The 27,391-nt window shown below is 35.9% G+C and overlaps 1 protein-coding gene across 8 annotated transcripts in view; it reads right to left on the reverse strand.

The window, feature by feature from the left end:
* The window catches only part of BBS9 (Bardet-Biedl syndrome 9), a 289,008-nt gene that overhangs the window by 12,428 nt on the left and 249,189 nt on the right, over positions 1 to 27,391 (reverse strand). The window contains exons 23-24 of one of the 8 annotated variants that reach the window (XR_014578910.1): positions 18,591 to 23,371; positions 11,627 to 16,527 (exon numbers count right to left, since the gene is read on the reverse strand). The exons of the other annotated variants lie outside the window; for them this stretch is intronic. The gene's annotated coding sequence lies outside the window, so the exon portion shown is untranslated. Of the gene's footprint in view, positions 1 to 11,626; positions 16,528 to 18,590; positions 23,372 to 27,391 lie in introns of those variants that run through there. 8 annotated transcript variants of the gene reach the window in all.

The raw sequence follows: 27,391 nt of genomic DNA on the forward strand, positions 1-27,391 counted from the left end.
GACCACTGAATGCCTACCATTAAGCAACCAGAGGTGCTTACTTCCATTCTGCACATGAATACATGAAATGTTGCATAAAAACAGATACACATTTCAAATATTATAAAATTCCTTCTAACAAAACCCAGTTTGGGCACATATGATGCCCAAGATGAACAACCAATCTTGTGATTCACACGTGGTGACCGTGGTGCTGTAAGTTTCTATGCAGAAATCAAAAAAGAATTTGGGATCCAACTTACACACACACAGCTTCAAAGACGAGATTTCAAAGGAGGAACAAAGATGAAGTCATTAAACACTGCCAGTGAGGAGAGGACAATATATATGAGAGAAACATATGCAAACTGAGGTTGGTGAGACAAAGAAAACAGTGTTAGTACTGAGTACAGAAAGTGAGAAAAGTCACACAGCTCTGTCACAAGGCATAGATTTTGTTACAGGGCATATGATTTGCAACAGTGCTCTTAAGATAGAAACTCTGCAGGGCTTACTTTTGGGGTAAGTCATATCTGAATATGACTTCAGAAGTACTTTAAAGCAACTCTGCTCTTGCTGAACAACTTAAAGTCTCAAAAACAATTTCCTGAAGTAAACATTTAAACTACATACATTTTATTTCTCTGTGGTTACCATTTAACCCATGTATGTGGGGAATGGATGAACTGCAAGGGGCTTTAGTAGCCTTACTAGAATATATTTTAAAACATACAAATACTGAGAGAAGGAATAGGAAGTCTTATAATGAAAAGCATGATACACAGCTCAAAACCCTGAAAACAAACTGTTTTCTCTAAACATCTGGCTTTCTTTTGAGCGATTTTATGTCCTTAATAATAAATAAGTGAGGTTTAGGAGTGCCAGTTTATTAAGTATTTAAAAATGGCTAAGCCACCACAGCTGCCTGGATCTCACAGCACGTCCCAAATAGACCAAACGTTCCCTGTTGGTAACACTATATTCAAATACAAGTATTACTATTATGGATTGATACTAATAAACACAAGGTTTAATTTTAAATGGGGCTTAAAACTCCATTTCCTTCCCTTACCATTTGCTATTTATTTTTTAGCTACTGAATATTCCTGGACAGTTAGCAAAAATCTTAAACATTTCATCACTTTGCAGTGCTGGTGAAGGCTTCAGCTCTAACAGTACAATATTTCAGAATTAAAGTTTCTTTTCCGGAATCAAATAGGTAAATACATACCATGTCTGTATATTTTTCTTTTCAAACTTTCATTTTAGTTCATGCCTTACAGTTTTAACTCACTAATTCCTATCATCTGCACTGAGTCTGAGGGACAGTGAAAGAACAAGCTTTTAATGTCAGCACTTCTAGCTCCTATTCTCTTGAATAGACCTTTCACTCTTATAAGCCTATAATCGTTTTAATCATTTTGATTTAATTTTAAAAATTTGTAGACTCCATTTCTGACACTAGACAATGTTCACATCTTACCAATTATGACTTTTGACCCTTTGTGTACTCATTTGGATGAGGCAACCAGGAATTTTATTGCTTTGAAGGAAATCTCTGGATTAGAGGACAGATGAATTGTTAATAAAGCTTGCTTTAGAGAATCACTGCAGATCAAGTGCAGTCTGGAGAAGGAAAAGAAGTTAACTGCAGAGCTGTGAGTGCTCTTGGTTAAATCAACAGTCTATTTATAAGGTTAGTTAGATCCTATACTTATTCAGAGTCCATTTTAGTGACTGGATTGTAAAAAACAAAACAAAACAAGTTTGTTTCCAGTTGCTTGGACATGAAATATGAAAATCACAGAAAAGAAGGTTCTTCAAGAGTAGCTGTGTATGACCACCATTAATGACAAAGAGGACGGGGTCCATTGTAAATATGACAGATGTATAAAAACATAAGCTTCTCCCCAGAAATATGCAAATCTCAAATTATTCCAGTGTCATTGACTGTCCCTTCTCAAAATTAGAAGCAAGATCAAACAAAAGAGGGGCTAATTTTGGAGACCCAAAAACCCTAGTGAGAAGGTGACTTTTCCCTTCTGCTCATGATAAGAATAAATCCAATCCAATATAATGATTTTGAACAGTATGCTACAGCATGCGTTCTAGTATTTGGCACATGAATGGAATTTTTTTGCTCAACATTTTTGCTGTGATATAAAGATGACACTTAAAATAATTCAAGCCAAAAAGTTTTCCTTTAAAAAAATTTCAGTCATCTGGAATTTTTGGAAGAGAGTTTTATAATCTAAAAGCAGCCTGCATCAGAACTGAGCAAGTTAGCTAGATGAAATTTTTTCCTACAAAAGACGGCATGAAAAATGCTTTTTTGATTTTGAGCTAAATTTGTTGTGATAAACTACTAGAAAACCAAAGTTTGGAGCATACTAAATACACACTAAACTACTTGTAACTAACAATGGTTTCAAATGTTAATTGAAGTTATTTATTTTATTTTACTGCATCACAAAAGAGTTTGAATTGAACTAGTTTAATGTGTTTATATTCTAATGAATTATATATAACTGGAAATTGCTATTCTGCAAGTTTCAGTTTCATTTCTAATGAATTTCAAAAAGTCAAGAAAATTTCCTAGAGCATTTGATGTATCATTTTAAAATGCATGAGAAATAGGGTGCTTGTTACTCAAAACTATTAATTCTAGCATATTAGTCAGAATTAGATTGCATAAGAATCACCTAAATAGCTATAAGCAATTATCTGAGTTAAGAGGTTATTTTCAACTTCTGTGCTAAATGGGTGGTATATTTCAAACATGCTCTTCTAGTTACTATTTCAATAAAGGAAGTTTTTGCCCCCTGAAGAACTTGCAGCTACTCATTTCAAACCTCCTCACCAGAAATACCCACCTCTCCAGACTTGCCTATGATCTGCTTCCTTGACCTATTCCAGACAAAACAAGTGAGGTTGACTTAAGAAAGAATTTTAAACAGTAGATAGGTGCTTGCTAAGCAAGGTCATTTTGACTGAAGCAGTTTAGGCAGCATTCAACAAGTAGTTCCACTCACGAGTCTAAATTGTTGTTAATCTCTGATGGGAGAAAATGAGAAGCCGGAGAGAAAAATGACATGCACCTTTGGAAAGGTTACAGATTGTTATTTCTTCTCCTAACACAGCAGAATGTAAAAGATTGTGGATGTCTGTGACCTATAAGCATCAGACAATCGTACTTGTGAATTAGAATGCATACGTCGGGAACAGAAATCTTTGGAAATGGAAACTTGTCTGGATTGGTTAAGTCTTCAGATACAAGCTGTTAGAATTGCTGGTCTTGTTTTCCTGTTTAATCTCTTTATGAGGAAGTCCCCAAGGCTCTCTTTAATTGTGTTTGCACAGCAAAGCAATGATACATCACATGTGGCAGCCCAGAAATATTTTCATGCTAATTAGATGGGTTTGTATAACTCTGATTAGGATACTTCTCCTGTCTTAACTCTACAAGTGGACCTCCAAATTTACATGTCAATGTAACACTTGCAGAATTTGCACTCACAGCTAAGAAATTACATTAGCAAAAATTTACCTCTGAGTTGTTTTATTTTCCTTTGCATAATTACATGAAAACACATTTTCATTTAACAACCTACCGTGGATTTATTCACAAACAAAAGCATGTCTGTTTCCCTGGTGATCACCCATTCAAGTATTAGAGTACCTAAGATTAAATCCAAACCTGTGCAGACGCCTAATCCTACATATCTTTTAAGAAAAGCAGATTGCACTTATTTTAAATTTTACTCATTTGTTGTTACCATGCTGCACAGTTTGCAAGCACAGGCAAGCAATATGAATAGTACATTTTATTCCTTAATCATTCTTAGCGTAAGAGAATAAATTCTCAGAGTAGGTACAGTTCTGCATGAAAACTACCACTCAAAGAAACTCAGTTTCTTTTGTGAAGCCTTACAGATGTCTACGGGTTTGGCTTTTTGTTTTTAATGTTTATATGATTGAGCGTTGCTCTGAGGAGTCCTGGGTGTGGCCATAAAAAACTTCTAATGGTTTCCACTGCAAACAAAAGGCAGTGGAAGGCATGTTTCAGATTGCAATCTAACAAAGTCACTTTATTTTACAAATATTTTTGGAAGGAACCACAATTAAAATTTGTTTTGTAATTCTAGACTAGGATGTGCTGCATTTGAATCTGCAAACCCAGATGAAAAAAAAAAAAAGTAAAATAAATACGTGAGTTTCCCATATAACACGAGTTGGTATTTATTTTGCAGCACTGCCACGTGAAAATGACAGAAAACCAAACTGCAGCCCCCCAATAGCCCTAGTCTGAGGAAAGAAATTTCATGAGTATTACAGAAGCATGTTGAGTTTAATTCCTATAAATAGACTCCATACACAGGCAATGCAAAATGTTGATTTTTACAAGCAAGAAAAGGCACCTCAGGCCTCAGAAGTAGAAACAAAGATTGGTTCCTCAAAAAGCTCAGCTCTGGTTTGTGAGGTTGCACCTAACAAAGCCCAGTAAATTCTTGTTTATATGTATCTTACATACAAATATATCCACTCTTATGTACTAACAGTAGTATAAATGTTTATAGATATCCTAATACAATACTCTTGATCTATTCTATAGTTGGGTAATGATCATAATCACACTAGATTCTCTGTATCATGTATAACAGCTTTGCTGAATATAGGTATTTTCTTAAGATACAGTTGTGTAGAAGACAAAATACGTAAGCGAGTAAAAGTTACTTAGGCATGTTCATATATACTTTGCTGATTTAGGGACTGCATACTTGTCAGGAGTCTGACCTCCAATAAATTACAGGTTTTTTTCCATTTTCATAATATATTAAGTAATATTTATGTACACCAAGTAACAAGCCAACATGGAACATTTCTGTTCAAATTAGCCCATACATCCTGTGCAGAAATGTCCAAAATATGCTATCAGTATTATGCACCACAACTGCTAGACACAGAAGCAGAAAGTCATCAACAGTTCATCTTACAATTGGTTTGCATTGGTTTCTGCCATTGCCAACATGTGTTTCAAGTCAGAGGTGCTGGTTTGCATGTATACCCTGTGCCTATACTACTTTCATACTGTGATAGAATATATCAAAGCTTTTACACTACTTTGAAAAGACAGTTTAATAAAAGCAAATGAGCCAGTGACATTTGTAAAAGAAACAGCACTAGGCGCCCAAATTCCATTACATTTCAAAGGAATTTGAGCTCAACTCCCTTAAGGTCTTTAATGTAGGTTAGCTACATACCATTTATCAAAACAGTAACTATTTGATACCCACTTGTGTAAAGAAAGATGGGTGCCAAGAGGCAGCTTGAGCATCTTAAAGTCAGGGATTTACATATATCAATTTAACCTTATATACAGTGCCTCCACAGTCATTACCTAATAACTACTTTATTGCTTCCTGCCAGTGGCCTCCTCCACTCTACCACAGCCATTAAATAATGCACTCAGGCTCCCACATCTCTTCCACATCACAGGCCTAGCACTGGATCACTAACCAAGCAATTGTAATCCTAAGCTAATAAGAGTTCAGAAAAAAACTGAAGACCAGGACAGGTACGATTTATCCTTTCAAAAGGATGTGGGAGAATTTTCAAATTAAATCAACTGGGTACACCCAAAAGATTTTTTTTTATTTTTATTTTTAATATACTGACTTTGTAATGGTAAAAATAGTCTGAGACTCTACATTTTCTCTGAGAGAGGGCGATATTTGAAAAGTGGAGGCTCACATGTTTTCCAGGATATCTTTCTGCTGTCCCTGGGCATGGTTCTTTAATCCCATCTAGGCAGTTTTTCCATTCTTGAAGCGTATGGTTCTTCTTATATTTTGTAGGAAAAGCAATTGCCATTCTTATCACCCACACAGCGACAGCATGCAGTATTTAACACAAAAGTGAAGGAAACAAATCTATTGGACAACTACTCCCTCAGTATAGATCAGCAAGAAAGAAACTGACAGCAAAACCTAGAGGCTGACCTCATGTTGTTTTGTAACATAAGCACTCTCCACCCAAAGGGCAAAAGTCAAGGAGAGTTTGATTGTGGAGTCAAAATAGTCCTACCACTCTGTTATTTTAGCCTCCCTTTCTTCCTCCTGATTATTCCACTCAACATAATCTACAATGTTTAGTGATAAACCTGCTGGCACACAATTTATAGAGAAACAACACTTGACTCTCTCTCAGCCACTTATCTTTTTAAGCAATCAAATTAAAAAAAAATAATAATAACTACAATATATAGTGTCTCCTTGGTGTCTAGACTTTTTTTTTTTTCCTTTTTTCCCTTTACTTTTTTTTTTTTTTTTTTTTGGTATGTGCATGGGACTTTAAGGCTTTAAGCAGAGCAATAGCAAACAGTTCTCCTTCCCAAAAGGACATAATAGATGCTTTTACACAGATCTGAAGGCAACTTGTAATGCATGCTTAACAGTGAAAAGTAATTGCAAAAGGACAGTAAGATTAAGTATCTTTGCCTGTTTTGAGGAAACCAAAGCCATTAACTTCATACCATTAATTAAGAATTTGTATCTCCTGGAACACAGTTCAAACAAAACAGAGATAATTCCCTTATAAGAATAATTTAAAGTAATAACAACAACTTTATTTTATAATTAGGCAACTGTAAGGGAAGCAAAGGGGAAGTAAACAACAAAAAAAAAAAAAGAAAAAAAACTACTAAGGAAATGACTTTCTTATTCTTATGAATCTGGGGGAGACCAGTGAATGATGTGTAGTAAAAACAATGAAGAATGTGAAAGGTCTTTTTTAACCACTTCAGAAAAATAAATTCTACCACTGATTGACAAAGCAACACCTTCAGCACTTCTACATTATTATATTATGCATTGTACTATGAAACAGCATAATTAATCTGATTTTATAATTGGAAAAATATATGGATATGAACATATGGAAAATATGATTTTTTATTATTATTAATTGTAACCAGTACCCCAGCACTACATTTATGACTTGGACCTTTTAAAAGTCAACTTGCTATTCCATCATTAATATAACCAGTGATTAAGAAGACACTTTCCACTCAAAATTTAATTTGTAGACCAATCCTAACCACCTTCACAGTTAGACTGGTGATACAGCTTCTTATGGAGGTACACAAAGATCATAATACAGTGATGTATTTGGGTTTCTCATTCTGTGTCCATTAACATGACCAAAAAAGAGCTGAAGTACTTCCAAGAAGGTGTCAAAGAGCAACTGAACACTGGATTGCAAAAATATTAATATCTATTGCAACCTGCATTCTAGAAAAATAGAGGCCAGAGAAATTGTTATCATATTCGTGAATTGAACATAGTTGGTGGGTTTTTTTTGGTTTGTTTTTGTTTTTTGCTGAATGACTTTCACAGGAAAACAAAACTCGCTAATGCACAGGGAGCTTTAACTCATACTAGACAAAGTAGGGAAATAGTGTTTTTACATAATGAAACAAACCCAGAACAGAAAGTTATTTTAAATTTCATCAATAATTTTAGAATTTTCATATTTTTCAATTCTCTGTAGCTTGGGCAGAAAAAGATCCAGATTTGCACATCTATAAAATGTCAAAGAATGAATAATATCAGCTAATTCCAACCACAGATTCTACATGCGTATACATGGATGGCACATAAGCTGGTAAGAACCTAATCTGATTTTTTTTTTATGACAGGCTGAGTTTGCTGAGCTGAAATTTACAAAATCAGTGATTTACTTCCTTTTTTATAGTAAAAAAAAAAAAACAAAACACAACAACAACAACAAAAGATCATGTCTGATTTACAATTTTTCATTAAAAAACTCCTAAAACCTACAAATGATATTACCATTATATTCTAAAGTACAAAAAAACTGTCTTTAAGGAAACTCTTTTTCTATTATTTTAAAATTTAAACTAGCTTTTCATCAATAAGTCCCACAGAGTTTTGAAATTCAACTTATTCAGCATCTATAGTCCACATATGGTGTCCATTGAAGCTGACTGTTAAAAAAAATATATTATTCAAATTGAATATACTTGACAAAGATCTTGGCCTTCTGAGAGAACAAAGCTGAGCACTTTCTACTACATTTCTTCAACACGTATCTTATCTGTTTTTCATACCTTTCTAACACATATTAAAGGACAATATGAAATAAGAATAAAGCTATCCTAAAACCTAGAGAAAGTGCACTTACAAACAGTGACAATAACTTGACTTGGCTCATACATCAATAGGAATGAATATTATCGTGTGCTGGCCATATGCAATCTGTGTACAGCATTGGAACTATGGAGAAATAGCCAGGGGACTCATTTATATCTGTTTTTTGCAGATGAGAAAATTTATTAATATGAAAATTCATGGGGTGCATGGCTGTAAATCTTTGACAGAAGATTATACATGGAGACTGAAAAAGCCACATAATTATTGTAATACTTTGAGCCTAACAATGAACATCTCAGAGCTGCTACACCATCAGTATGGGGTGCCAAAGACGTAAATCTCCACATTGAATGAAAATTAAAATATTTATGTAAAAACATGAGAAAAGATGATTCAATTAGAGAACAAAACCCTTGCATTACAACCAATTGATTTATGATTTTTTTTTTCAATCAACAAATTTTTTTTTTTTGAGACAACAGTATTTTTCATCATGTTTCTCTGGAATAAATGACTTCCCCATCACAGTGAACACACTAATACATCGAAGGGCTTCAGAAAGGTAAATTTGATATTCCTTAGATACCCCATCAAGTAAACCAACACTTCACTAATTCCAAGCATCCTGCCTCCATAAGCACTCAGAAAAAAGCAGGCTCACCTCAGCAGAGTTTTACCAGTAAAAGACTGCCTCCTGCTAAGACAAAACATTTTATGATATTACATAGGCCATTGTATAGAATTTACAGTACTAATTAATAAACTAATGCATTTGTACAAGAAGATCATCCCTTTACAGAACAGAATCTTAAACATTTAATTCATTCCTGCCCCTAAGCCTCCTCAGTGATTTGGACAAGCCTTTAAAATTCTCTCTGCCTGTAGTTTGTGTTCTCCTGAGGTGGGAGGTTCTGCAGTATCCTGAAGCAAAGGCTGTCTTCAAGACCCACCACTTGGTATTCCTGTTTCACTGTTTGAGTTCAGGCTACCCACATACCTTGCCTGTCCAGCAGCAATGAGGTCAAGCTCCTGCCAGCCCTCCTTCCTAATCACCAGTCTAATGACAACATTTTAAGGGCAGGCAAGATTAACAAGCCCCTGGGCCAGGCAGCATGCCTAGCTTTCCATGTGGCAGATAAGTGAGTATAGGATGTCCTCAAAGTTTCCTCTACGGGGGTCTCACTGAGCTGCCCTGGGTTCAACACTGAAGATGATCAACACCTAAGCTCAACAGATGTCAAACCTGATCTTTGTGCTTCTTGTGCACAGCAGGAGCAGACAGAACTTCTGTGTTCATATTTTCCAATGGAGAAAACAGAAATTCTCTGTTCTCCAATTTGTGAGGCTTAAAGGGTCAAACAGCTATCTTAGGCAGTATACCACTGAAAAATTATGGCCTCAGTCCAGACAGCCTAAATTCCACCTGTGTTCCTATGCCACAACCTGTGTCATAAACCTTCAGAAACATCTGGACAACATAAAGCACAAGGTAGAGATGTGTTAGGTAGAATTTAGGTTACCTATATTTGTTGTTGGTCCCCCAAGAAGAGACTTAAGTAATTAAGCCTCTATTGAGGAGACAGAGTCAAATTTCTCCGAAGCGTAACTGGAAAAGTTTACATAAAGAACAGAAGCTTGTATTAACAACTAGCACTACCAACTACTAGGATTTGGCAGCACATATAATGGAGCAAGGCACATGTGTGCATCTACCCCTTCTCCAATCCCAGCCTAGAGGATACATAACTTTTATGGAAGTAGGAGACAGTAATCAGTTCCTTTTTTTAGCTGGAATCAAAAACACGCTGTGCTCCTCTCAGAATATTCCACTGCCAGGCTGCTAACAATTTTCATCTGAGAACCTCCCCCTCTCAAGCATGCTGGGCATTTTGTATTAGACAGTCACTATTTATAAAATAAAAATCTTCCCAGAAGTACTCTCAGTTTGTAGCTTTTGCCCTCCCACTGACTGAAGTAGAGATTCAGCTGCAGAATAGCAAGACTTCAAGCATGCTAAAATTACTACATTGCATGCACACTAACACTGTTGTCTTGTATTGCATTATCTTCCTTCCACTTCCTCCTGTTTTTTACTCTGACTGAAAGTTCAGGCACAGGATTCCTTCCTGCTCTCAATATACAGCACCTACTATCACAGGGTCATGGCCTGTGAAATGAATCCCAATGCACTACAACATTGTAAACTACCATCCGGCCTGTCAGAGCAAATTAACTGAGTATATTTTGGTGATGCATAGTTCCCAATTGCATCTTAAGCAGTTTCTCTTACTGATTTATGAAAGCCAGTTTTCCACAGTGAATTAGATCGCTATTAGTGCAAATTATTGAAATTCCGACTTACTTATGCAAAACACTTCACAAGTAGATGCTCTGCTGCTGCAAAATTGCTTCAACAGAACAATTTATACCACTGTCTGCCCCTTTATCCACACCAACCTCACCCTCCTCATAAACACTCCAGTTGTGAGTGTCTGACGATGCATATGTTTACCTGAAGTCTCCATTCTGTGGAAGAAAGTATCTATCAGGCTGAATGCCAGAACACTTAGTAAAGTTTCTCCCTTGTACCTTGACACTGTACAAACCTTGCATAGGAAGGTGGAGATGACGAGAGAAGGTTACAACCTATTCATCTTTGCTTTTTTATTATTGTCAAAATTATCCCATATGTTTCAGCCATGAGACAGAAATGGATGGAATCTGCAGGACTTCACTGGCATTTACAAGATTTTCTCAACAGTAGCTGGTTGCTACAGCTTAGTCAGGACATTAATAATTTAAGAAGCTTCCTCGTAACCTCCATGGGAAATGGAAAACTGAGAAAAGTGATGGAATTTCCTGATAACCATGGCATCCTACCATGTATTTTAGTATAAACACTGTTGACAGCAATAGTGAACCAGAAGTAGACTTTACCACTTTGCAGCAGCAACAGGGAACTTCAACTTACTTTTCACTTTCCCTCATTATAACAACTGGTGTGCAACTTAGAGTCCTACAGTTATAGAACTGAGTACAAATATAAAAGCAGAGAATACAGAGCAAAGCAGGATTATTTCAAAAGCTTATAACCATTCTTAATGGTTCTTTTATTACACATCCATATGACAAATACTATAATTAACACTATCTTCCACCTATTTTTATAGAGTAATTACATCAAAATAAATTTCACGTACTGTATAAAATCATGTATGGGGATAATCATTTAAACCACGTATCTCTTTTAGCCCACGCTTACTACAAACTACAGGTAGTCATAACAAAAACATTACGACTTAAAAACAAAAACAAACAAACAAAAATCCTCATGATTGTACTGGCAAAAGGACCAAGAGAAATGATAACCTCAAATACACACCCCTCAAACGTGTACAATTTCTACAACAACAATCTACTTTTTTTTTTTTTTTAATCTGAATTGAGAAATGTATGCTACATTACTTTTAGCTATGTCCACACCACCACTTTTACTGAAGTTTGCAAGCACAGCTTTAAATACCTGGTGAAAATGATTTTTATGTAAGGAATAGGATGTCAGGTCATGGACTCAAAATAAATAAATAAATAAAATCCATGCCACCTACCCAACAATACGCTTCCACTTTTTAAGGAGCAAACCTCACAGACTTTCAAGGGGGTTTGGTTTTCCATGTGACTCCAGAGATTGTGAGAATCTGAAAGGAAGAAGTGATCCGCACAAGTAGCTGCACATCTAGGCATCATCTGATTGAACATGACGTGATGAGTATTAGCTATGATGCCATTATGTTTTTTGTCTATTTTTCCTGTCTTTGATGTATTCAGAATTTGTCAAAACCATACTTCAGGACTGAAGAAAAGTCCTGCATCTTCCTCTGCCAAGCTCAATCAGCCTGCAAAAGCAATGTTGGGCTTGCTACCAGCTACCAAAGACAAGTTCAAGGGCAGGTCAGAAAGTAATAAATCTCCACATGAAGGAGGATCTGTTGGCTTCAACTTGCAGCATCATAAGGCAACATGGAAATGTCTCTTTTCTGTCCATTAGGTTTACATCCAACTCCTCCATCACTTTCTTTCCTGAACTTCAAGAGCCAACTAAAAATATCTGGCAGTAGACCCACAGCCAGTGAAGGGTGACAGCAGTATCAGACGGACACAAATGCTCATAGACATCAACACTACTTCCAGGGGGGCTGCATGCCACCAGCTACATCCAGTCAGGCTGGCCAAAGACAGAGAAAAACAGAATTCAGAGATACATGTAAAATGTCTCGCTATGACATATGACCCTGTTGGGAAAGGCAGAGCAGAAGAGGCCTAACAGAGGCCAAGAATAAGGGAGAATAAGGAAGACCATATATCTTTGGGACTCGTGCTGTTTAATATCTTTATCAATGATATAGACAGTGGGATCAAGTAAAGCCTCAGCAAATTTGCAGGTGACACCAAGCTGAGTGGTGCAGTAAATTCAACAGAAGGAAGAGATGCCATCCAAAGGGACCTTGACAAGCTTGAGAAGTGGGCCCACATGAATTTAAAGAGGTTCAACAAGTCCAAGTGCAAGGTGCTGCACCTGGGTTGGGGCAATCCCAGGCATGAGTACAGACTGGGAGAAGAACTCATTGGGGGCGGCCCTGAAGAGAGAGACTTGGGGGTTCTGGTGGATGAAAAGCTCGACATGAGCTAGCAGTGCACGCTTGCAGCCCAGAAGGCCGACTGCGTCCTGGGCTGCATCAACAGAGGGGTGGCCATCAGGGCAAGAGAGGTGATTGTGCCCCTTGTGAGGGGGACTGTGCCCTTGTGAGGCCCCACTTGGAGTGCTGCTTCCAGGTCTGGAGCCCCCAGAAGAAGAAAGATTTGTTAAGAGCGGGTCCAGAGGAGGGCCACGAAGATGATCAGAGGGCTGGAGCACCTCTGCTGTGAAGAAAGTGAGAGAGCTGGGGCTGTTCAGCCTGGAGAAGAGAAGTCTCCAGGGAGACCTCACTGTGTCTTTTCAGTACCTAAAGGGGGTTTATAAAAACGATGGAGAGTGACTTTTTACACAGGCAGATAGTGACAGGACAAAGGGGAATGGTTTTGAACTAAAAGAGTGGAGACTTAGATTAGAGGTTAGGAGGAAATTCTTCACTCAGAGGATGGAGAGGCACTGGCACAGGTTGTCAAGAGAAGCTGTGGATGCCCCATCCCTGGAGGTGTTCAAAGCCCGGTTGGATGAGGCCCCAGACAACCTGATCTACTGGGCGATCTCATGGCAGGGGGGTTGGAACTAGACGATCTTTAACGTCCCTTCCAGCCCAAGCCATTCTATGATTCTATTCAAACCAGGACCACTTCAGATAGCTTTTAGTTGGACCAAGCAAGGCAGCTGATCTTGAATTACATTACACTACTGTTGTGCCTCTGTGAAGTCTGAATATGGCCCCTGGTGTCTTAGTAACAGTGCCAGACACACTGAGTTGCTTGTGCCTTCTGTCAGGCCATTAATACATGCTACAGGCCCCAAATCAGGTCCACAAGGAGCCATTTTATGTGACCGCCCGAGCCAGCAAAGGTGGCAGGCAGCAAGTGCATGGTGATGTGCCTGCCTCAGGGAGAGGTTTAGTCACTGCTAACCACGCCAGCTGGACTCAGAAGCGAGCTTAATAAAGTGGTTCACTGCAGTGATCATTCCTGGTTGTTGCTGGCACAGAATACTTTCATCTCTAAATGTCACTAGCAGGTTAGTAAGGCCTTTCCACTCTTTCCCCCCACCCCAGTGGGTGAACAGAAATGTGGAAATTCCACCTACAAAAAAACACACATAAAAAGAAGAAAAAAAGAGAGAGAGAGAGAGAGAGGAAAAAAAGAAGGAGAGAAGGAAAAAATATCCTTTTTGACATTGTTTGCTGCTGGCATAAACTGGTTGTCCAATTCTAGATCCACATTAGGAAAAGGAAGCAACAAAAATAAGCCTGTCTTCTGTGGTCAGTTATAATTGCTCAAATGTTGGAATTATTTTCAGTGCAAGTTCATCTTGCAAAGGTTCTCTTGGAATGTGTTAGGGAAATGTCAGGCAAGGAAGTAACTTCTTGTTCGACAACCCGAAGAAGCATGTCCAGACAAGAGAGATGTAACCAACTTGTTGCTTGCCAGGAAAGCTGCATCTAAATGCCACAAAGTCCTGAAGAAATGTGTAATCTTCATGGCCTTGTAGGTTGCTAAATTCCTTCTCTGGCTGTGGCTTGTCAGTTTTGAACACTCTATTGCACTTCAGGAAAAGAACTGATCTCTAGACAGGTACCAATGCTATTTAGACCTTGTTCAGAGCTTTTGACCAAGCAATACCAGCGTGTTTTACAATACTGGTAAACATTCACCTTCTTCTATCAGAAATAGAAACAAACAAGGTTAGCAGCAAGATTTTCAGAAATCATCTTTGAATCTTAATGCCACAGTTGACTGTAATATACTCCTAGCCCTCACTGCTCCCAGTGAATACACAAGAATGAATGACGTTTAGCAGTTCCAAAAATCAACTTAATGTTGTACCAAAAAGTTTGTTACGTCCAAATTTTGGCACCTAGTATCAGAGTGGCTTTTAGAAAATTCTTATCTGTTTCACTGCAACGTGCACATCAAAAAGGCCAACGATAAAGAAAAATGAAATGTAGAACTTTTTTTCATTCCTCAGCCATCTATTTACGCATGTCTGCTGACCATGGAACTTATTTTATTTGCAAGGGCAGCAGGGAACAATAACAGTTCGCCAACAAAAAGGAAAATAGAAGAAATACAGAATCACACATAACACTCCCCAGCTTCCTTTTGACAATCAAAGAAAAAAAAAAAGATAAACATATTTCCATTGTGGATAATTAAATTTGAAGCTCAGGTCATCTTCCTGCCTTTTTGTTGGCAGAATTAAGTTAAGAAGCAAGTCCTAGTTTCCCACTTCAAACGTTTATGCCATATTCAAATGTAGAATATAGTTCCCTTATTTGCATCCATCAAAGAAACAGTACAGATACAAAATGGGCTTTTAGAAATGTGAAGATCATAAACTCAACCACACTTTAAAGGAAAATATTTGCACTCTTGTGTATATTTTTACAGTATCTAAATAGGAAATGTGACTTATTTTGCTTCTATTCTTTCTGGATACAGGTTGTATGTGTCTCTCAGCTAATTTGCCTCACCCATGGCCTCAGTAAAGATTGCCAAGACTTCACAAAGGTGTTTCTAAGCTTTGAATATTGCCAGGACAGGAAAACTGCTTGAATATATGTCAGGGAAACACTGAGGTGCTTGTGTATTATAATATTTGAGCTCTACCTGAAGCTGAGATTCGATAAGGTCTTGTTTCTTTGCAAAACAAGCTATTTCCTTCAAAATATAACACAGGTATATCTTTAACATAGATAAACCAACAAGTGTTACAGGATAGAGCCATTCACAGTATCATTTCGAGACTAGACAGTCATGCAAAATACTTTGCTCGATCTCACAAGAAGCAATATAATTATATAAACCATACAGAAAACAAAGCAGGACTGAGTCAGCATTTTCTGCCAGGAAAAATACTGTACAGCTTACCAGCTACTGAAAACTGGAGATAGTGAATTTAAAGAAAAAGCAAATATATGATTTAGGATCTCAGTGTGTTCTTAAAGTAGAGTGGGGATAGCATCAGGTGGTTCCAGCCAGGATTACTGGAGACAACTCATGCCAGTTCCACACCTCAGAGCAGGACATGCAATCATGTTTACATGTCTGCCTCACTGCATCCCTGGACATCACATCAGACCTTTTAGTGACTCAATAATTTCTATTTCCTAAACCCATTAGCACATCAACACTTTAGACTGAGATTTCTTTTGTTAATATTATGATAATAGTGGTAAACTGATGCTGTCATTTTACACAAATGTTTTCCTCTGAACTTACAGCAGTAAAATTTTACCTCACTAGATGGTGCAGGGATTTGGGTGCTGCATTTTAACCAAACAGGCCAACTGTATCACAGCACTGAGACAGTCAAATTTTGGCTTGAACCAAATGTGATAAACAGAAGCATGATGAAAAACCTCAAGTCCCACATTCTTTTTAATTATTTGCATCCACATGAAAACACCAACAATTTATCTTTCAGGTGCAATGAATTTTTTCCTACCCTATAGAGCAGACCTGTGTTAGGTGTTACCTTCATATTGGATCTACAATAGCCATCTCTCTAACCAAATTCCTTGGGAGTTCCCTAATAAGAAAGAATTGGTCCAGTGACATAACTGAAAATGTTTTGACTAGATACTGCACTCACTTTTCTAGAAACCCTGAAAAGCAGTGTACCATGTAGCTGGGAACAGAGCAGCTTGAGGTAGAATACCGGACTGAATGTCTAAAAAAAAAAAAAAGAAAGAAGACATATTCCAATACAGAAGCTGACTTACACTGATAGCAGATTCTCAAAACTAGAGAATAATTTCCGTAACAGTAAAGCAAGCTCTTAAAATAAAAACTGGCTGATGAACCAAAAAAAAAAAAAAGTCAAATGATTCATAGGGTGGTGTCAAATGATTTTATTCTTAATTATTATCAATCATTCAGTTTCTTTCTCTTCCTTTGAGCTTAATTTGAAGAGAAATTAGAGCCATCAGCCACCTGCAATGTTTGAAAAAACACAGCTTTACACAGTAAGGAAAGTGATTCATGTTACGTGTAAATCTCCAGTATGTCCTTGTAACTAGTGACTTTGCTGTAAAATGTAACACTTAAAATAATGATACTATGATCTAACAAACTAAAAATGAGATTCAAGACAATAAAATTCTATATTTTAGTCCTTAATGCTTCCTCAAACTTTTTCAGTTCATGTAATGTGTCTGCTTTAGTTTCTCTTTGTGTATGTAGATCTAATAATCATTACCCGTGTCACAGTGCTGTTGTGCTAATGAATCTATGAAATGATTATGCTCAGTTCTGCATAATGATTGTGCAGGAGCCTTTCATGGATGGGTGGAACTACTCCCTCTCTAGCCCCCTGAAATCCTGATTAATTTACACAGCCACCTCCTGCAAAATACTGTCAAACTTTGGTACAGACTTTATGCATCAAGGAGTTAGTATCATTCCTGGGACAGGAAGTAAGGCAGAGAAATGAGCAACTACTGTAATCCAGATACATTACAGAAAACTAATCAGTTAGAATTTGCCAAGTGCGTTACTGAATAAATCTGACAACAGTTGGGAAAAAAAAAAAAAAGAAAAAAAAAAAGATTCACCGACACTTCCAAAAAGCCTAATAGCAATACAATATAACAATATAACCAGGTCTGACTGCCTGTACAAGGCAGAGATATCAAAATGGACTGGCCACCTGCACTTGGCAGACACCTTTAAACAAGGACATCCAAACTGTGCCATTACCAGTTCATTGACTTCTGCAACTATCACTCTATTGAAAGCAATTTTGGGAGGTTTAACTTTAGACTTTCTTCTACATTATCAATGAGCTTTCCTTTGTTGTGCCTCTCAACCCTTTTTCCTATCAGGAGACTAAGAGCATTCAAACAATACCACCTAAGTGGATGAAAGTACAAAAAAAAAAAAATGGACAGCAAAAAGGGAGAAAACATGAATGTGATCTAGATGCTTTGGGTAGTTTTCAAGATCACAGCCACTAAGTGAAACTCTTTCTCCCAAAGAAAATGCAACTTCCAACAATTTTTCAATGCTTTAAATGTAGTGTTTTCCATCTACAACAGTGACAATTTCCTACCCTGGTGAAGAACTAATTTTAAATGCAAAATCTTTGTGATAGTTAAAGGTTTAATTTAAGAGTACGGAATCTTTACTCTTCACCAATTATAATACATTCACACAACATATTTTATAGAGAGCAAATCAATGAAGAAAATGCCAACATAAAATAATAAATTAGCACCAAAATAACATCTTTTTTTTTTTCCGTGCTGCTGATAATTCTGACAAAGTTAGTACCATTTGCCTTAGTGTGGGACTAATATTTTCAAAATATTAAACTGAATGAGGAGGTCTGTAGAATTTGTCAGCCTATTAGAAAAAAATAGCCTATGGATCTCATTATGAAAGACGAATGTCACTAGAAGTTATCAAGATTTCATTGAGCCTTCTTGATAAAAGTGTACTCCTCTGACCTTTCCTTTTCCTGCACTTGCAAGAAAGTTATTCCATACAAAACTTTTTTTTTTTTTTTTTGGGAAATGCTTAAAGCTCCTAAAGACTACTGGACTGTTTATTTTTCCAACTGTAAAAATAGCAAGCAGCGCTAACAATATACCTACTTGACATTTGCATGTAATTATATTGCTTACAAATGCTAGAATGATAGTAAATTGCTCCTCTCCTGCCCAGCAGCAACAGCAAAGTTTTCTGCACATCATTAGATAGACATATAATTGTGTAAATTATGTTGTAAATTACCTTTTTTTCCAGTATCCCCATGCTACCAGATGAATGAATGTGAAGAGAAGATGTTGTCATTCTCTTAAGTGACATGATATTCCACAGGATTAATTTCCACTATACCTTCGCTTTTTGTAGTGATGTTACTGCTAGCAATCACTGTTAACATTATATTAAATATATTTAGCACAAATTTTTACCACATCACCAAGGCAATGAGCAAATACTAAGGAAAGAAAAGAATGGATAGTTAGAAAATGAAAACAAACCAAACTATGGTCCAGTGAACTCTGACTTTGCTTTAAACACATTAGCAAATATGTACCTCACCGCCTCATTTCTCCCACATTTCATAAAGCGCTCTATTAACTCCTTCCCTTTGGTTGTGGGTGGGAGCTCAGTGCACTGATAAGGTTTCAAAAAAACAGACAGCCTTTAATGAGTTAACTTTTCTTACACAAAGGTGAAGAGTTTTGCTGACCCAGTGCGAGTCGAGTTGAATAAAATTCAATTCTGCTGCAGTCAACAGGAAAGTAGGAAGGAAGATAGGATTTAACAAACAAAGCATAAAAAGTCCACAGCAGGAAATCATTATTTGAGCAATTGTTCACTTTGTTATGAGACTGGACTGTATTAATATCTATCAGGGCATACTGCTGTGTTTGTGGTTTCTCTTTAGTGCCACGTCTGGTCTAATTAGCTACAAAGTGGTTGTATAGGCAAGCGAAATCTGCAATTGTGTGAGGTTTCCAAAGAATACAGAATACATATGTCATTGATGCGTAATCTGGCACCAGCTTATTCTGGTTAAAGTTTGAGTGGTTGACTCAAATTAAATCAATACTAAAGGAAGCTCAGAAAGCCAATAGAAGTGGTTTACAAAAATAGTTCCACTGACCATTACAGCTGCTATGGATTAGGCATGTTAAACGGTTCAGTTCGAGTTAACATTTTTGGTATAGATACACACAAATAACTGCAGCCACAGTATTCTGCCTGCATGTTTGCAGTTAAAAGCATTCTAGGAACAACACAACATTGTTCCAAGTTACCACTTTACAATTATCAATTTCAGTTGTTTCTCACCACAAGAAGGTTAAATTAAAATATATATAAGACACCACAGTTAATAAATAGGCTTTTAGTCAAAAATCATGTAAACTGCTGGGGACAGACTGACTTTCTGTAACATTTTGCAGATCTGAGATCCTTATTCATACAATGATCATAACTATCATCATTATATTATTCAACATCAAAAAGCTGTCAATAATAACCAGTAAACAAGATAACACCAATAATGTTTGTACTGGAACAGTTCCTTAAGTTTAACTATGAAAACTGTCATAACCCATAAATATATTCTGAAGCATCTAGATATATAGCAGCACCATAGGCAGAGCACTCACCTTATTATATGTAGCTTTATGCAACCCCCCTTTTTCTAAGCAAAGAGAAACATTTATCTGTCTGCCTTCCTTACTCAAGCTTCTTTGAATCAGCTAGAATCAGACTCTGAGAAATTAACTATTGTTCACAAACTACAGGTGGTGAAATAATAACAACAAACCAAAAAGACAAATCCTTGCAATATAACATAGCCCAACTTTTTATTAGACTCAGATAATTTAGATCAATATGAAGCCAAAAGAGTTCTGCCAATTTACATTGGTTGTGAATACAATTCAATGATTTGCACTGAAGAAGCATTTTGACTTCCTTCCTTCTGGATGGGAGTATGTCCCTGCCAAGCACTATTTCCCAATACTGCTGAGACTTAAATGTGACAAACGATGGATATATCACTCTGATTCACCAATACCACTCATTTATCATCCTTTATGGAATTTGAGGGACTTGTTAGGGCCATCTTAACTATTAACATTTTATTCAGTTCACAGGGCATAGGCTACTCATAGAAGAAAACTGGAAAAGGTCAATATGCACAGCCAGCTATTGCAAAATGCATCACGTGCATTGCATTTCACTCCAGAGTCGATAACTCCCTTTTCCCAACATTGATTTTTTTAGAAGGCATGGGTATTTCTTCTATCTGACACTTGGTAGGGTTATTACTTGCCAATATGAATCATGCAGCTTGCCTTTATTCACAGTACTATGTTCTGACCACTTTTCAAGATGTGGGAACAAAATCAGTATTTGGCAACATTTCTAATCACGTTTAAATTAATCTTGTGCTGCAATGTTGTTGGGAATAACCTGGATTTACAGAGCAGATTTTGGTCTGCTTATTGTGAAAGGATGACCAAAGGTGATCCTTTATATCATACTTTCACTGATTGCCTTTTTTGTAGACAATAAAACCACTGTAAAACCAACAACCAATACTCATCCTTAAACAAGATGGCTATTCGCTGTGGGTAACCTTAGGGGCAATTACAAAGCATTCAATGTTTAGCTGCTATAAATCATTATCAAGAATGAATATCACGATTTATTTCAATTTCTGGTTTTTTAAGGTTAAGGTGTTCTACTACAGCTATTGGTAAAATACTATTTAACTGCTAACTATTAATGCACTGAATTCTGATGATGGAAGCAATGGTATTATTCAGAAAAGAGTTTTAAAGGACAAAAGAATTCACAAGATTACATTCCAAATTGAATACATAAAACATTAATTCTAATTGTTCTAGAGGAGAATACCTAAGTCAAGCATTATCATGAGAACAAAGTACTCCTGTGGTTTTGACACTAGGTTTGCACTCAGGACATATGAACTCAGTTCAATTAAAATTATATATATGCTTTTGGGTATATCATTTGAAGGAAATATTTAAGATGTGCTTCTGAGAAGTAGGAATAGTAATAATTTTTTTTATTCAAGATAAGATTACTACTTCTACTAAGATCTTATTTGCAGTTACACAATAATAAAATAAACTGGATAAAAACCTATTATAAAACTTGAGATTACAATCTGTAGAGATCTGAATTCAGCAAGAAAAGGGCATAAACAGAAATCGATGACTCTGGAACAAATGTGGTAGTAGAAAGTGTGCACCAATTGCCTATGAAGTGAAATCTAGGCACATTAAATACAAAAACTAACAGAAACATGCAAAGTAGTATCTCCAGCTATTTTACACTCTCTAATTATGTTACAGTCATTTAATACCTTTTACACCTCTTTCATATAGTGGCAAATTAATCATATTTAAATTACAAACCCTGTCAATAGCAACACAGTGCAATGCTTTCTATTGCTTAGATTGATAGAACAACTCTGGATACAATTAACAGTCTATTGCCTATTGACCCTGCTCAAGACAGTGTCAACGCTGAATTCAGACTGTGTTGCTCAGTGTTTTATCTAGTCTATCTGATCTTGAGACCTCCAAGGAAGGAGATGCCACAGCCTCTCTGTACAGCCTGTTTTAAATCTTTACTGTCTTCATCTGAAATATATTTTGTTTCTCTCTCTCTCTCTCTCTCTCACAAACACACACACAACCACTTAGAACAGTTTTGAACCTCCCTTGTTTCAATTTATGACCATTGTCTTCCTCTCTCCTCCTGCCTTGCAGCCCAGTGAAAAGCCTGGTTCTCCCAGCTCAGAATCTCCTCCTTAGTACTGTCAGGCTGCTCTCAGCATCCTCTTCTCCAGGCTAAACAAGTCCCATTCCCTCAGCTTCTCCTCAAGGGAGGTGTGCTCCAGATCTCAACTTCATGGCCATCCACTTAACTCACCCAAGTCAATATTTTTCTTGTACTGAAGAGGAGCCAAACTGGACACAACATTGCCTATGTGCAGGGTTTTTCTGTTTGTTTTAATGTAACTGAAAATTTTTGCCCAACTACTTGTGATGATCTAAATCCTGCTACTGACCAAAAACATTAAGATAAAGGACATCAGAAAGGCTTACTATGAGTTACATAACACCTGATAGCCTGCATCCTTTTACTGTTGTGAATAATTAAGAAAGAATATTGGTTTTGTAAAAGAAAAAATATTTTCTTATTTATAATTGTTCAGAAATCGGATACAGTTTAGAAATACTAGGTATTCTGCATATACGGAACAAAAATGTTTTCTTTGTACTTTAGCTATTCAAGAAATAAAAAACTCTGAAGTAGGTATTAAAATCCTTTCATATTTTATCATTCTCATCTGACTTGTCATATTCATAGACTAATTACTCCATCACCTATATTATAATTATTCTGTTCAAACACGAAGTACCAAAACTGTTCTCGTAGGCCCATGCACACTAGGTGTGTTTCTCCCTTTAGACAACATGATATTTTACGATCTACCAAGCTCATGCTATATTTAGTGCCTTCTTATATTCACATAAAACTCTCTTCCTGCACTATTACCATATGAAATCCAATCCCTCTCCATTGCTTTTTTTTAGAAAGCAAGAGCGATCATCCTTTTCTTCATATCTCTCTCAGACACCATTTTCTCCTGTTACATTTTTCATTGGAAGTCTTATGAATATAAAATTTTTTATCAAACACCAAAAAAGCATAAAGCCCCAGTTGCCCCGCAGTAAGAAAGCTTGCCTTATTTGGTATCATCTTGAACTTATCTTTTTATTACTATCCTCAATCTTCTTCATCAATGTACAAATAAGACATTTAAATTATAAAAATTGCCTTAAATCTTTTTGTAGGGAAAATTATTGCAATGTTCCTGCTTTATACAAAAAGAATGGAATAGTTATTTCATTTGTTAGGAATAGGTAACACCACCCTGTGGGACTCCTTATAGAGCTCCAGCAGTTATAAAATGTCTTCATGTAATGTATCAGCATTCCTGATTTTTTGTGGAGCTAGAAAAAAAATAAAAATCAATATTAAAATTCAGGGAACTGGAGCCTTTATATGAAATAGAGTTTTGTTCCTACCACAGAGCTAAGTGTTTTTGATCTTTCTGAACTTCTCAATCGTGTGTGACCAAAGAATTCTTCTCAATGAATTATGTTTGCCTTCTGTGTTAATGAAAAGCCAGTATGCATAATTTATGGAAGCTAGGAACCAAACATTTTTTCAAAAGTCATAAAAAAGCCATAGGAGTCTTTAATGGGAGAGTCCTCACCATCTAAATGGAACTGTTATACAATATTTTTCTGTCAGATTTATTAGGTTTTATTTGAATATGTTTGACTTCAGTGATATTTGTACAAAAATTCCAAGAAACAAAAACATTAAGAACCAATAAAATTCAAACAAATGAATGGCCACGAGAATAACAAAGAGTCTGTAGAAGACTCAATTTCTTTTAGAGACAGTATTAGGCTTAATACTCGATCATAAATACCTTATATACAATGCCCCTTTCATGAAGATGAATCCTGATATTTTACTTTCCTGCTAGCTTTTATGCCACTACTCCCTAGTACAATGACTTACTATAAGTAATGGTGTTACACCAAAATAGCTGTCATCCTCTTTCTGTAGTGGCAGAGAAAGGCTTCTTTAAGAGGCAAGAACTGAAGAAGCAGTGGAAAAATAACATAAGGTCTGAACCTTGAGCCACAAACACGAACAGGAGCACTTCCACTAGCTCATGCAACTTCAAAGTACATGCAGCCATAGATTTTTTGTACTTTTCATAAAGGAGACTGTATAACAAACACTCTACTGGAAAACAAAGCTAGCAACAGATAATGTTTCTTCACCCTGTTCCTTCTTTTTAGAGATACTATTTGTTTGTTTTACAGAACAAACAGCTTCTTCACATAATGAGTAAGAATCATCTCTCATCCTTTTAAAAATCAATATACTTCGTTTGAGGTTGTCTACTTCACCTTGCAAACCTTGGATTGCCTTATATAGGTTGTTGCTAAATTATCACACTAAATGCTAAGCTGCCACTGTAAATACCACGGCATCTATGCGCTTATCTTTCACGCTAAATTAATCTGATGACCCTTAACTTGTGTCCAAATGACTTTCAATATAATGAAAAAAGGATATTGATAAAATACAAATCTTAAATCTCAAGTTTGATTGATATTTATTATAAGTTTGAAGATACATGCTGGGAAAATGTTAATGAGCTATCAATAGCACCTCAACCTTATTCTTTGTTAATATAAATTACTCACAATTTGGAACAATTATGAGTGAGGTTAAATAAGATTAAACTGTTTCTATGCTACTCATGTAAGCAGAGGAATGAGTAGTTTCTACTTTGAAAACAATTCAAGAGCTGGATCTCTTTCCCAAGGAAAACCATTTATTGATTTCAATAGGAATCAGATCAGCCCAAAATGTTTGACAGATGAGGTGGTTAGACAGCACAAAACAACATTTGCCTACAATAAATAACCAATCATCAGTGCTGCAGGTGGGGAAAAGATGATATTTAAGGACTCTTAGCTCTTTCAAACAACCCAATCCCCACTTCTTAAAATCACAAATTGAGAAATTTGTCCTAATTGTTACTGAAATTTATATATATTAACATAAACAAATTTATATTTATATATATATATAGGTGAATCATGAAAGAAAATAGGTATTGTTTTGGACAGGAGCTCTTAATGAACTCCATTGAAAATTTAAATTTAAATTTAAATTGGTAAATTTATTAAGGCAGTTTACTGGATTCCACATTGCTTGTAACAATATTTGCGCATTACAAATCCAGAAACAAACTTATGTCCACCTTTTCTTCCAGCTAACTTACTACATTTTGGCATTTCCTCTTTGCCTGTGGTAGGTCTTTCCAGAAGTTACAGAGAAAACAAGCTAGGAAAAGAAATGTGTACTCGTCGCTGTGGTAGCAGTCTTTTTCCCTGAGCATAGTTCGCATGGTAAGTCATTATTTTCCTTGAAAAAATTTCAACATAAAAACCCACTTCTTGAGGTCAACCATAACAAATTTATCATTTTAGCTCCAAGAAGACATATGTGCGAAGACCTATTCCATAGTTTTCAAAAATAATTGACTAAGTTTCTTAAATAATGAAAGGAAGTACTGACCAAGGTATTACAAGACAATATATATATATATATATAGTATATACATACATAAATTTGCATTTCTACATAAAAGTTTCACTGGGAAAATGACTTGGATACAAAAAAATCATGAAAGAAATGTCAGGCATTTGCTTCCTTGTCAGCATCTAAGAGCTAAAAATATTAACTCAACTGCTTCAGAATGTTAGTTATGCTATTACTACTACAGAAATGAAAATGTCAGACACATCTGATAGTCTTACTAGATTCACAGAAAAAAGTAAAAGCAAATACATATAGCTTCCTATACTTCAAGATGCCATTAACCTTAAGTAAATTAAGAATAAAATTGTAATAATTCAAGATCTATTTCATATGTGATAATATTCAATCCCACTAGCATAAGGATTCTCAATGTATCATTGGACAAGAATTCAACACCATTAAAAGCTGCAGAATTTGCCAAGCTTTTTAACATTTTATCATATTTAATTAGATATTTAATTGTACTCCTCACAGATTTCTATAGAAAGATTCAAATTAGACGCTGACACCTATGAATGTCTTCAAAAAGTTTACAACACAGAAACTTATTTAAATCTCTGGAAATTTTAGGCCATAATTGTTATTAAGTTTTATAGGAGTTTGCATTAGGAACCTGAATAACAATAAACATGCTGACAATCTCAGAGGCCAAAAATTAAAATATCTTTACTTGCTCTGATTTAATTTAAGGACAGACAAGCCATGATGATATGGCATGATATATCTATAACACTGCTGTGTCTGACTTTCCTTTTCTTTAGAATAAATACACAAGTAAAAAGACAATGAAGTAATAATGAGGGTTCTAAAGCAACTACTCTAGCAACTCACTGAAGTCTCAGAAAATAAAATAGTAAATATTTGGAATCAGGTTATAAATTCCATAGCAAATACAGGATTTTTCTCTATAGAGAAAACACTTCTATAAGACAGTTCATGAACATTATACAAATGTAACCTCCAATACAAGTAAAGCACATTCAACTTATGAGCCAATCCAGTGTGACTCATCAATCATGGTTCATCTCACCCTAAGGAAAAAAAAAATCCACTCATACTATTTATTATGTCTTCTCAGAAATGGAAATTCCATAACTACTTTATTATTTAATAGACTGCCATATTGAGGAACTAATTTATTATATTTATTGATGCTAAACAATGTGAATTAATAGCAAGTGCAGTAGTTAATACTGATCCCCCCGGTGGATTTTGCAAAAGTATCTACTGCAGTTAAAGTTAGAATTGCTACAGCAACACATCAGACCTGTACCCAAGAGCCATTCAGCTGAATTCCAAACAGGAATCTACTGTGTTGTGCAAATTCAAAACTCCATGATTACAAAATTAAAATTGTTTCTCTGCATGTAATTTTATTTTTTTTAATGTGAAAAGGCAATAACATATTTCTAGTAGCTTATAAAAATCTTACTGCTCTTTCTTTGCCAATACAGTCATAGCAAAAAAAAAAAAAATAGCAAGAATGCTCATTCTCTGTCATTAATCTCAAAGTAGAATGAATATGAACATCAAATAACACCACTTAAATATCAGGTACATCACCCAATTTTTACAGAGAGGAAAAACAAAATGAATGCAATCGTACACTTTAATAGGAAAGTAGCTCTATATGGTTAACATAACCGAAGAACTTAAATCTTTTCTAGTTTGGTCAAACTATCAGTCAGGGTTTTTCCTCATAATAAGAGATCAAGAGAATAAAACTACAGTTCCATTGTCTTATGCAAGTACTCTACGTGGCTACACATCTTTTACAGCTGATGTCCTTCTCATCAAAAAAGTCTGGTTTGATTGTGTGCCTTCGATGGAAAGATTTA

This window comes from Anser anser (genome assembly GCF_964211835.1).
Source record: "Anser anser genome assembly, chromosome: 2".
In the NCBI taxonomy this organism is placed as follows: domain Eukaryota; kingdom Metazoa; phylum Chordata; class Aves; order Anseriformes; family Anatidae; genus Anser; species Anser anser.